The sequence below is a fragment of the Tachypleus tridentatus genome, chromosome 6, assembly GCF_004210375.1.
Source record: "Tachypleus tridentatus isolate NWPU-2018 chromosome 6, ASM421037v1, whole genome shotgun sequence".
Taxonomy (NCBI): domain Eukaryota; kingdom Metazoa; phylum Arthropoda; class Merostomata; order Xiphosura; family Limulidae; genus Tachypleus; species Tachypleus tridentatus.
Window position 1 is genome coordinate 95,454,887 of NC_134830.1, and position 11,697 is coordinate 95,466,583.

Here is an 11,697-nt window from a genome sequence, read left to right on the forward strand (position 1 = left end):
CGCATGCACTAGCACGTTTAAGTGCAAAGCATTTTTTCTTGGCGATTATGTAAATATTAACCTTTTAAAGGTGAAAGGCAATGATATATCCGGTATTTTTCATATACCATATACATCTTTTCTTTTACTTTATAGCGTCTATAATTTTAATTTCAATGAAACGTTAACAACAAAACTATAAATCTCAAACCAGTTGTACATCTGCAGTAGAATAAATAAATATATGGTTACGTTTACACTTTAATGAGAGTATCTTTTACAGAGTAAGTAAACTGATAGTACTAATATTCTACCTCTCATGCTTATTCATATAGAAAAGAAGGACCTCAGAACTACTTTCCTATTCTATGTCCAGCAACAAGCTTTTCAAATAGCTGTGGACTTCTTATTAATATATGTAGTCCTTTCTAGGAGCTGCTAGTACAGCTTGGTCCTGGCTGTGTCTGCACGGACAAGAGAAAGCTTCCAGGCTATCTTTGTTCCAATTCCCTCTATTTATCCCCATTAATCTTGTAAACGTCTAAGGTCTGGTTCACTTAACAGCCAAAGCTTGGTAACAGTTTTCTTAATCACATTGATCTATTGAAGTGTGTGAGTTAGGATCGAAGTGTAGAAACTCTCATAAGCTCTAGATGATGACAAGATCTTAATAGGACTGATGACTAAGCCTGAAACTTTGCTAAAGTTGATGTAGATGCTTTAGCATCATCTTCTTTGATGTTAGATATCCAATGTTCTTAGAGCTTCTTTCGTGTATTGTTGTATTTTAGTTAGAGCAGTGGTTCCCAACCAGGGGTGCTCGCACCCCTTGGGGATGAGAGATAGCGTTCCAGGGGGTGTGAAATAACATTTGTTTTGGCCACCTTCACCTTCATCCTTAAATAAATAATTACTGTGAGGGGTGCGAGAACATATTAATTTTTTTTAGGTGTGCGGGGCATAAAAATAGTTGGGAACCACTGAGTTAGAGGAACACTTTACTTTTTTTTCAAATTTAGTATACTGTGGTTCTGATAGATGTTATGGTTCCTCCTTCACTTAAAGTATCTTCCCGTGGAATTTCTAAGAGAGTGGTACGTCTTTTGTTACTCTGATGTGGCAAGAAGTATGTTTATTAATCTGGGAGGTGCTACACGACGTTAGGACTGTTTTCTAAGCTAGTTCCTTCCGTCATATCTTGTAATTAACTTAATGAAAAGTGAGGTATTTAAAGAAAAATTGGAAACCAAAATAACTGAGAATTTGGCCTAACATAAAAAGTACATATTGAAAATTTCTGTCAAATTGTTCTTAGATAGTCTGGAAGTTTAAGCAGGGAAAAAGAGCTGAAAGTGGTAATCTAGACATATACAATAAAATCTTCTCTTAGATGTTACAATAATAACAGCATGTAAATGTAATTTATATAGACATATTGTGTGTGTGTGTACACTGCTGGCCAAAATCTTAAGGCCAATGAGCATAAAGAAAAAAATATGCATTTTGCGTTGTTAGAAATAACCACTTATTTGAGTAGAGTTTCGAAAGATGAAAATAAGGAAAGGGAAAATAAAATAAAAAACTTTTTAGCATTTAATAGGGAAAATGTGAACACTATGAAATTAGCCTAAATATTAGCTGGTCAAAACTTTAAGACCATACTGAAACGAAGCGTTAATCGGTAAACACATAACGAAATTCAGTCATTTGTGTTTACCGATTAACGCTTCGTTTCAGTATGGTCTTAAAGTTTTGACCAGCTAATATTTAGGTTAATTTCAGAGTGTTCACACTCTATCAACTTTTTCAGAGTTTGAACGTGGCAGAATTGTCGAGCTGAAAAGAAGCAAGGTCTCTCTCAACGTGCCATCTCTGGTGAGATTGGGCGTAGTAAAACTGTTGTTGAAAATTTCTTAAAGGACCCTGAGGAATACGGAACGAGAATTTCAAGTGGTCAGCCCACGACAATTTCACCGGCGTTGAGCAGGAGGATTCGATGGATTGTCCGGCAAGATACCAGCCGATCGTCGAACCAGATAAAGGCCCTTAATGACGCAGAATGCAACTCAAGAACAATAAGACGGAATCTACGAGAGAAAGGCTTTAAAAACCGTAAACGTCTTCAAAGGCCACACCACAAAGCAGCTCGGTTAAACTTTGCTGAGAAGCACCAAACATGGGACATAGAAAAGTGAACGAAGGTTTTGTTCTCTGATGAGAAAAAATTTAACCTGGATGGTCCAGATGGTTTCCAACGTTACTGGCACGATAAGGATATCCCCCAGGAGACATTTTCTACACAACACAGTGGAGGAGGTTCCATCATGATCTGGGGTGCTTTCTCCTTCCATAGAACAATGGAGCTTCAAGTTATACAGGGGCGTCAAACAGCAGCTGGCTGCATTGGCGTGTTGGAGAGAGTACTTTTATTGACTGAAGGCCCTCACTTGTGTGGAAATGACTGGATCTTTCAGCTGGACAACGCTGCAATCCACAATGCCCTCAGGTTAAAGGGCTTTTTTAAAGGTACGTGATTCTTTTGTACCATCCAGCGTGTTTATCCAAACTGAATCCCATTGAAAATGTTTGGGGGTGGATGGCAAGGGAAGTCTATAGAAATGGACGTCAATTACAAACAGTGCGTGATCTTCGTGAAGCCATCTCCACCACGTGGAATAACATTCCAGCCAGCCTTCTGCAAACACTTATATCGACCATGTCAAAGCGAATGTTTGAAGTTATTCGCAATGACGGCCTTGCAACTCACTACTGAGACCTCTTATTGGGCATTTCCTACTCTGTTTCGGACTTCTTTTTTGGTATAATCTTAAACCTTTGACCAGCTAATATTTAGGCTAATTTAATAGTGTTCACATTTTTCTACTAAATGAAAAAAAAAAGTTTTTTATTTTTATTTCCCCTTTTCTTATTTTCATCTTTCGAAGCTCAACTCAAATAAGTGGTTGAGTCTAACAACGCAAAATGCATATTTTTTCTTATTGTTCATTGGCCTTAAGATTTTGACCAGCAGTGTGTGTGTGTGCGTGCGTGTGTGCGTGTGTGTGTGTGTGTGTGTATACACTATTTGTAAAAAACTTTTTGCATATGTGCATAAGTTATGGTTGGAAAAGTGTTTCACAAGTTCTTTTAAAAATCGTGGTAAAAAGGATTCACTTTCAAGTTCCACACTGTAAGTACTTTATTTCAAGAGTAAGTAAAACCAAAATTAAGAGTGCCAGATTTTTTGTTGTTGTTGTTGTTGTTGAAGTTATGTCATGCTGTGTTATAGCCTATAAAGTACGTAATTCTTTTCGTGATTCATTATGTTACGATACTACAAATTACAACGCTAAACGTTATTTATGTGACGTCATTTTAAAGTGTACTAACTGACTGACAGATGTTAAGTATTATGACTTCAAATAACTGGAAAATTTAATTTGAATTTAGAAGTTAATTAAATGTTGATATGTATTAAATTTAAAATTATTGCCAAGAAGAGTGATACACACAAATATATAAGTAAAAATGGCTGAGAAAGTTCTCAACCCAAACCAGCCATTTTTACTTATATATTTTTCTCTGCAAGTGGGTTTTCTCGTCATCACTAATGCACACAACTTTATTTCTTAACATAAATATATTTTAACATAAAAAACAACAAAAACAAACACAACACAATTAATAATAACGGTTATTAGAAATAATTAGTATACAAATTCACAAGTAATATTCAGTCTTCTATCTGGTGTAGAACTGACTATTTTATCAACGATTCAAGCAAATTACTCCAATGTTGATTTGTTTGTTTGTTTGTTTTGAAGTTCGCATAAAGCTACACGAAGGCTATCTGTGCTAGCCGTCCCTAATTTAGCACTGTAAGACTTGAGGGAAGGCAGCTAGTTATTACTACCCACCGCCAACTCTTGGGCTATTCTTTTACCAACGAATAGTAGGATTGACCATCACTTATAACGCCCCCACGGCTGAAAGGGCGAGCATGTTTGGTGCGACGGGGAGTCGAACCCGCCACACTCAGATTACGAATCGGACGCCTTACTTCCCCTGACCATGCTGGGCCATTCATGTTGATACACAGATATACTTGACGGGAATGCTAGATAGTTCTATTCTTGTTTGCTCTAACGCGGAATCTCTCTGGTTATACAGTTAGTAATATTCGACATCTATAAACATTCCTGGTCACTGTGGTTTTACAATTAATAAGCGTTACTCACAATAATAGCTTCCGAGGCATTGCAGTACACTGACTCTAGCGCACCAACAATATATTCCATTACTGTCTTGCGGCTACCTTTTGTATCAAGAGTCTCGAACGTTCAACGTTATTCAACGATACGCTAGTGTTTTCGTGTAACACACACACACGCACGCACACATATATATTGTTGGTTCTTACTCTAGAGGACGTTTTACAAATTTTGATAACAGGCATGACTTGCGCAATACACATCCAACAATATAAGTCACATGTATCAAACTGAAACAAACGTAGGTGTTACAATAATTGTACAAAGGTCAATTACATCTCTCTTTAGAGAAATAAAAATTGGCGTCAGACAATTTCTAACTAAGATGTTCCACATACATATACACATAAATTGCGAACGATACATTAAACACAATACATTGCCAAGAATTATACAATTTCAAAAGTGTTGACAATTTATAACACAATTAATACAAATAACCTTATGATAATGAAATTACATAATACACATCCAACAGTATACGTCACATGCATCAAACTGAAACAAGATAATAAGATAAGAGTATTCAATTTTTACATTATTAGTTTATTCCCCCCTCAAAAAAATATACTGCCACGTATGATGCTTAGGACATCATTGTATCATAATAAAAATATTATTAACTCTTTGTAACAATAGTAACTCTTTTATGCATAGTGTTATACTTTTCATAAATAAACTAGAAAATAATTATTTATGGTTGGTTGTTTTGGAATTTCGCACAAAGCTACTCGAGGGCTATCTGTGCTAGCCGTCCCTAATTTAGCAGTGGACTAGAGGGAAGGCCATCACCACCCACCGCCAACTCTTAAGCTACTCTCTTACCAACGAATAGTGGGATTGACCGTCACATTATACACCCCCACGGCTGGGAGGGCGAGCATGTTTAGCGCGACGTGGGCGCGAACCCGCGACCCTCGGATTACGAGTCGCACGCCTTACGCGCTCGGCCATGCCAGGCAATTATTTATGAATACTGGCGACTGAGAAAGTTTCTTGCAGTTTAATAATAAATATTAAAATATTTTAATAAATAAATTTTCAATAAGGAAAATGAATTTTTTGTCACTAGATGCTGCTACTTTCATCTAATTAGTTAATACTAAAATTGAAATTTATTCAATATATTAGGGACAGAAAAGATTTATATCAAGTAGCTGCGCTACACTTGAATATTTTATAACAGGAATAAGAAATAAAAAAGAAAGTATGTCGTTCATTTTAAGATCTTTATAGTTGCCTGTAATTTATTGTACAATTTTAAGGTACGTTTATTGTTCTACTTTAGGAGCCATTAGAAATTTTAAGAGAGGAAGTTGGAAGGAACTTTTAGTAGAGACATTTTTAGGGTGATTTTTTTTTCTGTTTCTAATATTAGAAGAACGTTCAAGGCTAACTGCAGTAGGAGGTTAAATGTTGTGGGTATAAGCACTCAACTTCGAACCCTTATTTGATTTTACACGACTATTAATCAGTTTTTCATCTGCGTTTGGATTTTGTCTTATAGATGGGATATCTTCATCGTTTTTTTTTGTTTGGGTACTGCCACTGCAGGCAATTTCCGTTATGACTGAAAATAATTGGAAATGAAATTTTAAAATAAAAACAATTTTAAGGCTTGATTTACGTATATAAAACGCATATTATTCCATATCCTTACAAATATATCATTACTTTCTTTCGTATTTGTATCCTTCCTTACAGCAGCGTCATCAGCTAATGTTATGATATTTTCACGTGATTTTACCTTATAAAAACATATTATAAACATTGTGTTCGATAGCACATATCGTGGAATATCATAAATAATTTGTGGAGGATTACTATATCTGTTTTTTACATAAATTCTAATTATATTTAAACCTTTTTAAAACTGAACCTTCAATTCCTTTACTTTTATCTTTTTGATAATATGTGGCAAATATTTGAAAAGTTTCTTTACTATTGTCTAATGATTTATAAATTTTAGAGCAAAATATAATAAAGCCAGTTTAATATTTATATTTCTCTTAAAATCAAATTGAGTTCAAACGAGTAAATGTTTTTCAATCTAAGTTTCATCGAAATCGTGGTTATTTTTAAAACAGGTAACATCGAGAACGATGATTTTTTTCTAAATAATTTTTGTTTCGACTTTTATACATATGAATTACTTTAAATAAGTAGGGAAAATTCGCAAATAAAGAGACAACTTATACATACTAGTAGAAATGTCGACCTATGGTCGGATGTCTATGCTAAGTTATTAATCAGAGTATTAGGGGGCTGATACGTGAAAGTGATTTACATTACAGTCGCAAATCTCGAAAAACTACTCACTTCTAAACATTTTTGTATAACTTTAGTATAAATAACTGTAAATCTTGATTCATATGTTGTTTTATTCAGACCTTATGTAAAAGAAAATGGGTTAATTTCTAAATTTCTTTATCCAGGTCACAAAAGCAAAGTTTGAAGGGAATAATGGCTATTTTCTGTACTTTTACAACATAAGCAATTAAGAAATAACACATATTATCCAAGAACAAAGTTTGTGTTACATAGTGTTATGTTAACTTTATCGTAACAATAATCTAAAGAGAGGATAAACTTTTTTATATATTTTTCTACTTGTAAATAGCGTTAATTTTTGTTCAACTTCACACCGTTCCTTCTGTCTCATTAAACATCCACGCGACCACAAACTTTATTGTAAGTATCAAGTTTTATATCTGAGATACTAATGCATTTTAGTTCGAAAACGTCCCCTGCTAGTACAGTGGTAAGTCTAGGGATTTACGACGCTAAAATCAGGGGTTCGATTCCCCTAGATGAACTCAGCAGATAGCTCAACGTGATTTTGCTAAAAGAACACACACACACAGTTCGAAAAATGTAACTCTTAAGCTATATTAATGCTTATTTGTATCTGTGCAAAACTGCACAATGGGCTATGTTGTGTTCCTTGCAGGGATCGAACCCAAATTTTAGAAGTATAAATACCCAAGCTTGTCACTGAGCCACCAGGAAATTGAAATGTGGTGTAAGTGATGTTCTGCGATTGCTACATATTAGACAGGTTGACTCGTTATTAATGTATTTGTGGGTAAAACAAAGACGGAGTACTGTTTAAGTACAATAATCTGTAAATAGTTGCTTTCTTTTAATAATAATTGAAATTAGAACCTGATACAAACTTTAATATTAATGAAAAATCCGAAATACTACGTAGACGAAGCAAAATTTATATAACTAACGACGTGTTTTTAAACAATTCTGTATTGGAGAAAAGAACTGAGAAAAACCTAACGGCATTTTAACCTGCTGAAAAAAACTGTAAAAATAATTTTTTTGTTTGTTTGGGAATTTCGCACAAAGCTACTCGAGGGCTATCTGTGCTAGTCGTCCCTAATTTAGCAGTGTAAGACTAGAGGGAAGGCAGCTAGTCATCACCACCCACCGCCAACTCTTGGGCTACTTCTTTACCAACGAATAGTGGGATTGACCGTCACATTATACACCCCCACGGCTGGGAGGGCGAGCATGTTTAGCGCGACGCGGGCGCGAACCCGCGGATTACGAGTCGCACGCCTTACGCACTAGGCCATGCCGGGCCGTAAAAATAATACCAACACCATTTGGGAAATAATTGACAAGTTGAAACTTAACATTAACGTGAAGTTGCTCACCCCAACGGGAATCAAGATAAACAATAGTTTGTGCACTAAAAAAAAGAACGAAAGAGGGCCATATAATTTCGTACACAAAATCACATGTTTGGACTACCAAGCAAATTACTAGGAGAAACTCGAAGAAAATCACTCTTTTAATTACAATATAAACGTTGTCAGTTCCGTCAAGTAGTTCCTCGTACTTTCATTAGCATTCTATTATTGCATAACAAGTAATTAATACAAATCGTCCAAAAATTGTAATCCGTGAAACATGCCATGCATTAAAAAATATAAAATACATTTATCAGAAAATAATCACTCTTAACACGTTGACTCCCAAGCAAATTTTGACAATACTTTCCAGGATCCCACTAGTCATTTTACAATAACTTTTGTTTAGGAAGAGTGTATATGTAATCGTTGTTGTGTCCCATCCAATAAGTGTGTCCGTTTGAAAAGAAAATCGAGCACAACTCACCTGTGGGTTGTGTGGGTCTTAGCGGAAGACTGTCACGACCCACTGGTGCGTTGTGTGGGAGACAACGTGTTAAAACGAACCCAGGTGATGCACTCTTATTTCCCAACTAATTTTAATTCTTCTCCTTTACACTTCGAGTTATTAATTAAAACGACAAAGTTATTCTCTCTGACATCAAGTATATGACTCTTGTCGCAGTTCATCCGATACGTACTTTTAATTGAATATCTTATCCAACGCTTCTTACAATTTTCAAAATTTTAGATTTTCTCCACTTTTACAAACTTCTAATACGTTTGTATCCTGATGACGCCAGTGTGCCACTGATGAAACATTGCATGTCATATCAACTTTTGGCCCGGCATGACCAAGCGTGTTAAGGCGTTCGACTCGTAATCCGAGGGTCGCTGGTTCGAATCCCGGTCACACCAAAACATGCTCGCCCTTTCAGCCGTGGGGGAGTTATAATGTGACGATCAATCCCTATATTTGTTGGTAAAAGAGTATGATGACTAGCTGCCTTCCCTCTAGTCTTACACTGCTAAATTAGGGACGGCTAGCACAGATAGCCCTCGAGTAGCTTTGTGCGAAATTCAAAAAACAAACAAACATCTCAACTTTTTTTCACCACCTGGTACTTTCAATATTTTATTCATTTATCATCATTGTAACTTGAATCTAAACATAAATGAACAATCTCAGAATACATTTTTGGCGTGAATAAACAGACCATTAATCTTAGTTGAAAGTTTGTTGTCTTTAAGTGTGAATAAACAGTCGTATTCATTGTACAGTAAAAGGCAAGTTCAGGCTTAGAATATGTTAATGTACGTATTTCCTTCGCAAAACTTGTGTTACTGATTTTTAGTCTGACTTACCTTCACTATACCGGTAGGAAGAAGAGCGATAAGACGATCTAGAATAAGACATAGCGATTTCTTCACTGCCTGCAAATACCTACAAAAATATAAAAGTTATTTTTTCATGAGAAAAATGAAATGTAATAAAAAAATAAATATATTTCACCTTATCTACATAGGGTTCATATACTAATATTTTGTAGTAATTATTAAAAATATTAATTTAGCAGATGACAGAAAATTTATAATATATATTTATTTATTTATTTATATATTAAACCATGATAATTTTGCCAGCATTTGAATTTCATCTGTTGTATTTTCGGACACTTAATTCCAAAGTGACATAACCATATTTATAAGGATTAAAATTGCACATAGTTGGAAATCACTGACATCTTGCTTCTACTCAGCACCCACCATTAAGTTTGTTTTATTTCTATCACAACAGATTAGTTGTTGCAGGCACTGGGTATATTGTTATTTTAAAACAATTTTGAATCTTCATCATACCGCCATAGTCCATGACGCTATGTCCTGTCACACAATGTCTGACAACTGTGCACACTGACAATAGCTCCGGGGTGTAGTTTTCATTAGAAAAGGATACAGTGCAGTACTGTAACGTCCTAAGCATATCATCGTTCCTCTGTATTCCATAAGAATCTAGTATACGAAAATGGTGGTTTTCTAGCACCTATTTCAATATTTCAACAGTATAAGCATATAAAAATTCGTAGGTGCTACTTCCTGACTGATACATCTTCATCTGTAATAGTATAAATACCAGTTAAATGCTCAATCTGCTTGATGTATTTGATGATTAAAGGGATATGTCGTGGTAGAAAATTGTGTGAAAATGAATTGCTGCTGTTTATCATTTGTTATTAATATTGAAAGGTAATTTTGGAATTAGGTTTTTCTTCTATGGGTTCTTTTCCCTAATTCTATTATTCGAAATAATTAGTATTGAAGTGAAATTTCTATTTTTCTTGCTCATTAACATTAAGTCCTGGACAGGTACATGTTTAGTAACAGTGCTTTTGGCATGTGCTAAATGTTATTCCAAGTATTATTACATTTTAATAAACTTTTTTTTTTTTGTTAAATCGTTGTTGTAGTAGCACGTTATTTCAGTCTTACATTGGCACCCGAACAGGGATCTTTTTTACAAAGGTTCAGTTGCAACTTTGGATTGTTTACTTTTTAAGTCATTATCGAGTGAGAAATTCGGCAATGATTTAAGATTGGCTAAATGTAAGTGATGGAAAATAACTGTATTACTACAGGAATTAGCGAATCTTATGTGGCAGGTTTGAAGCAGTCTATTTCAATTTTGACAGAACAAGTAGAAATGCTAATACAGATCGTGACCGATCTACTAGCGAGAGGAAAGAGGTCACGGTATCCATCAACCTCAACCTTGAAGAGTTTAACCCACCTACAGATCTGAGGAAAATTCATCGATTTATATCCCTGCAGTTAACTCACCACCCATGCTTCTTGATAAGTTCGACAGTAAATCGAATTTTAATGTCTTAAGTTTCTTACTAGTTCTGAAAGCCATTCCATTTTTAATATACGTCAAGTATCTGAGAATAAATGGGAGTAAACTGCAGTTTCTTGTCCGAGGGAAGGGCCATTAAAATGGTGGAAGACTTTCGTGTCAGAAATGGCTTTCGAACACTGTAAAGAATTTAAATAAAGCTTGATTAATTTGTTAGATAATATTAAATTCGCTAAGGAACTCTTTAGTAGAAATTACTATACTAATGAAAGAGAATCAGCTGACAAATTTATTTTGAAAATTTGTAAATTATGTAACCCTGAAGCAGCAGAAAGAGAAATTTCTTATGAGAATACTTGGAATGCCATTTTGTTGTATCTTTGCTGATGTGCTAAAATTTACAAAACGATATGAGCATTGCTAGAATAACAAGCAATAAACTATTAATAGCGAAGTAATTAACGTAACTAACACCACTATAAATTTGTGCGGTATAATGCTTGTAATTAAAAAACACGAAGATCCGTTATTGGAAAACAAGAGCGTGGATCCAAAAATGAGGTTTTTAGTCCATTGAAAGTAAAACCCTCCATTAACTGTTTAACAACAAGTAAAATGGATTTTCTACATCTAACATTAAAAATTAAAGGCGTGAAAATATTAGATAATATTGATAATTGGTCGAATTATTTAGTAATAAATGAAAATACGAGTATATGGCAGCAAAGCAGAAGAAACATCCAACACTTCAATTAAAAACTTGGTGTAAAGATAACATGCATCTTGCAGATGGAATGACTAACTGTGAACTGCTGCGGTATTTTGAAGCCAACAAATTAAAAAACACAAACAGTATTGTAAACAAATGTTCTGTTATCGTTAGTTGTATCTTGTTTTATTGGATTATACTCATATTCAGCAAAATCTAAGCAACCCTAAACTTCACAAA

At 34.7% G+C, this 11,697-nt stretch overlaps 1 protein-coding gene across 1 annotated transcript in view; it reads right to left on the minus strand.

Moving 5' to 3' along the window:
- The window catches only part of LOC143253093 (protein Obscurin-like), a 68,320-nt gene extending 58,979 nt beyond the window's left edge, over window positions 1-9,341 (minus strand). Inside the window, exon 1 of the mRNA XM_076506335.1 lies at window positions 9,260-9,341. The gene's annotated coding sequence lies outside the window, so the exon portion shown is untranslated. The remainder of the gene's footprint in view (window positions 1-9,259) is intronic.
- Window positions 9,342-11,697: the final 2,356 nt, after the last annotated feature.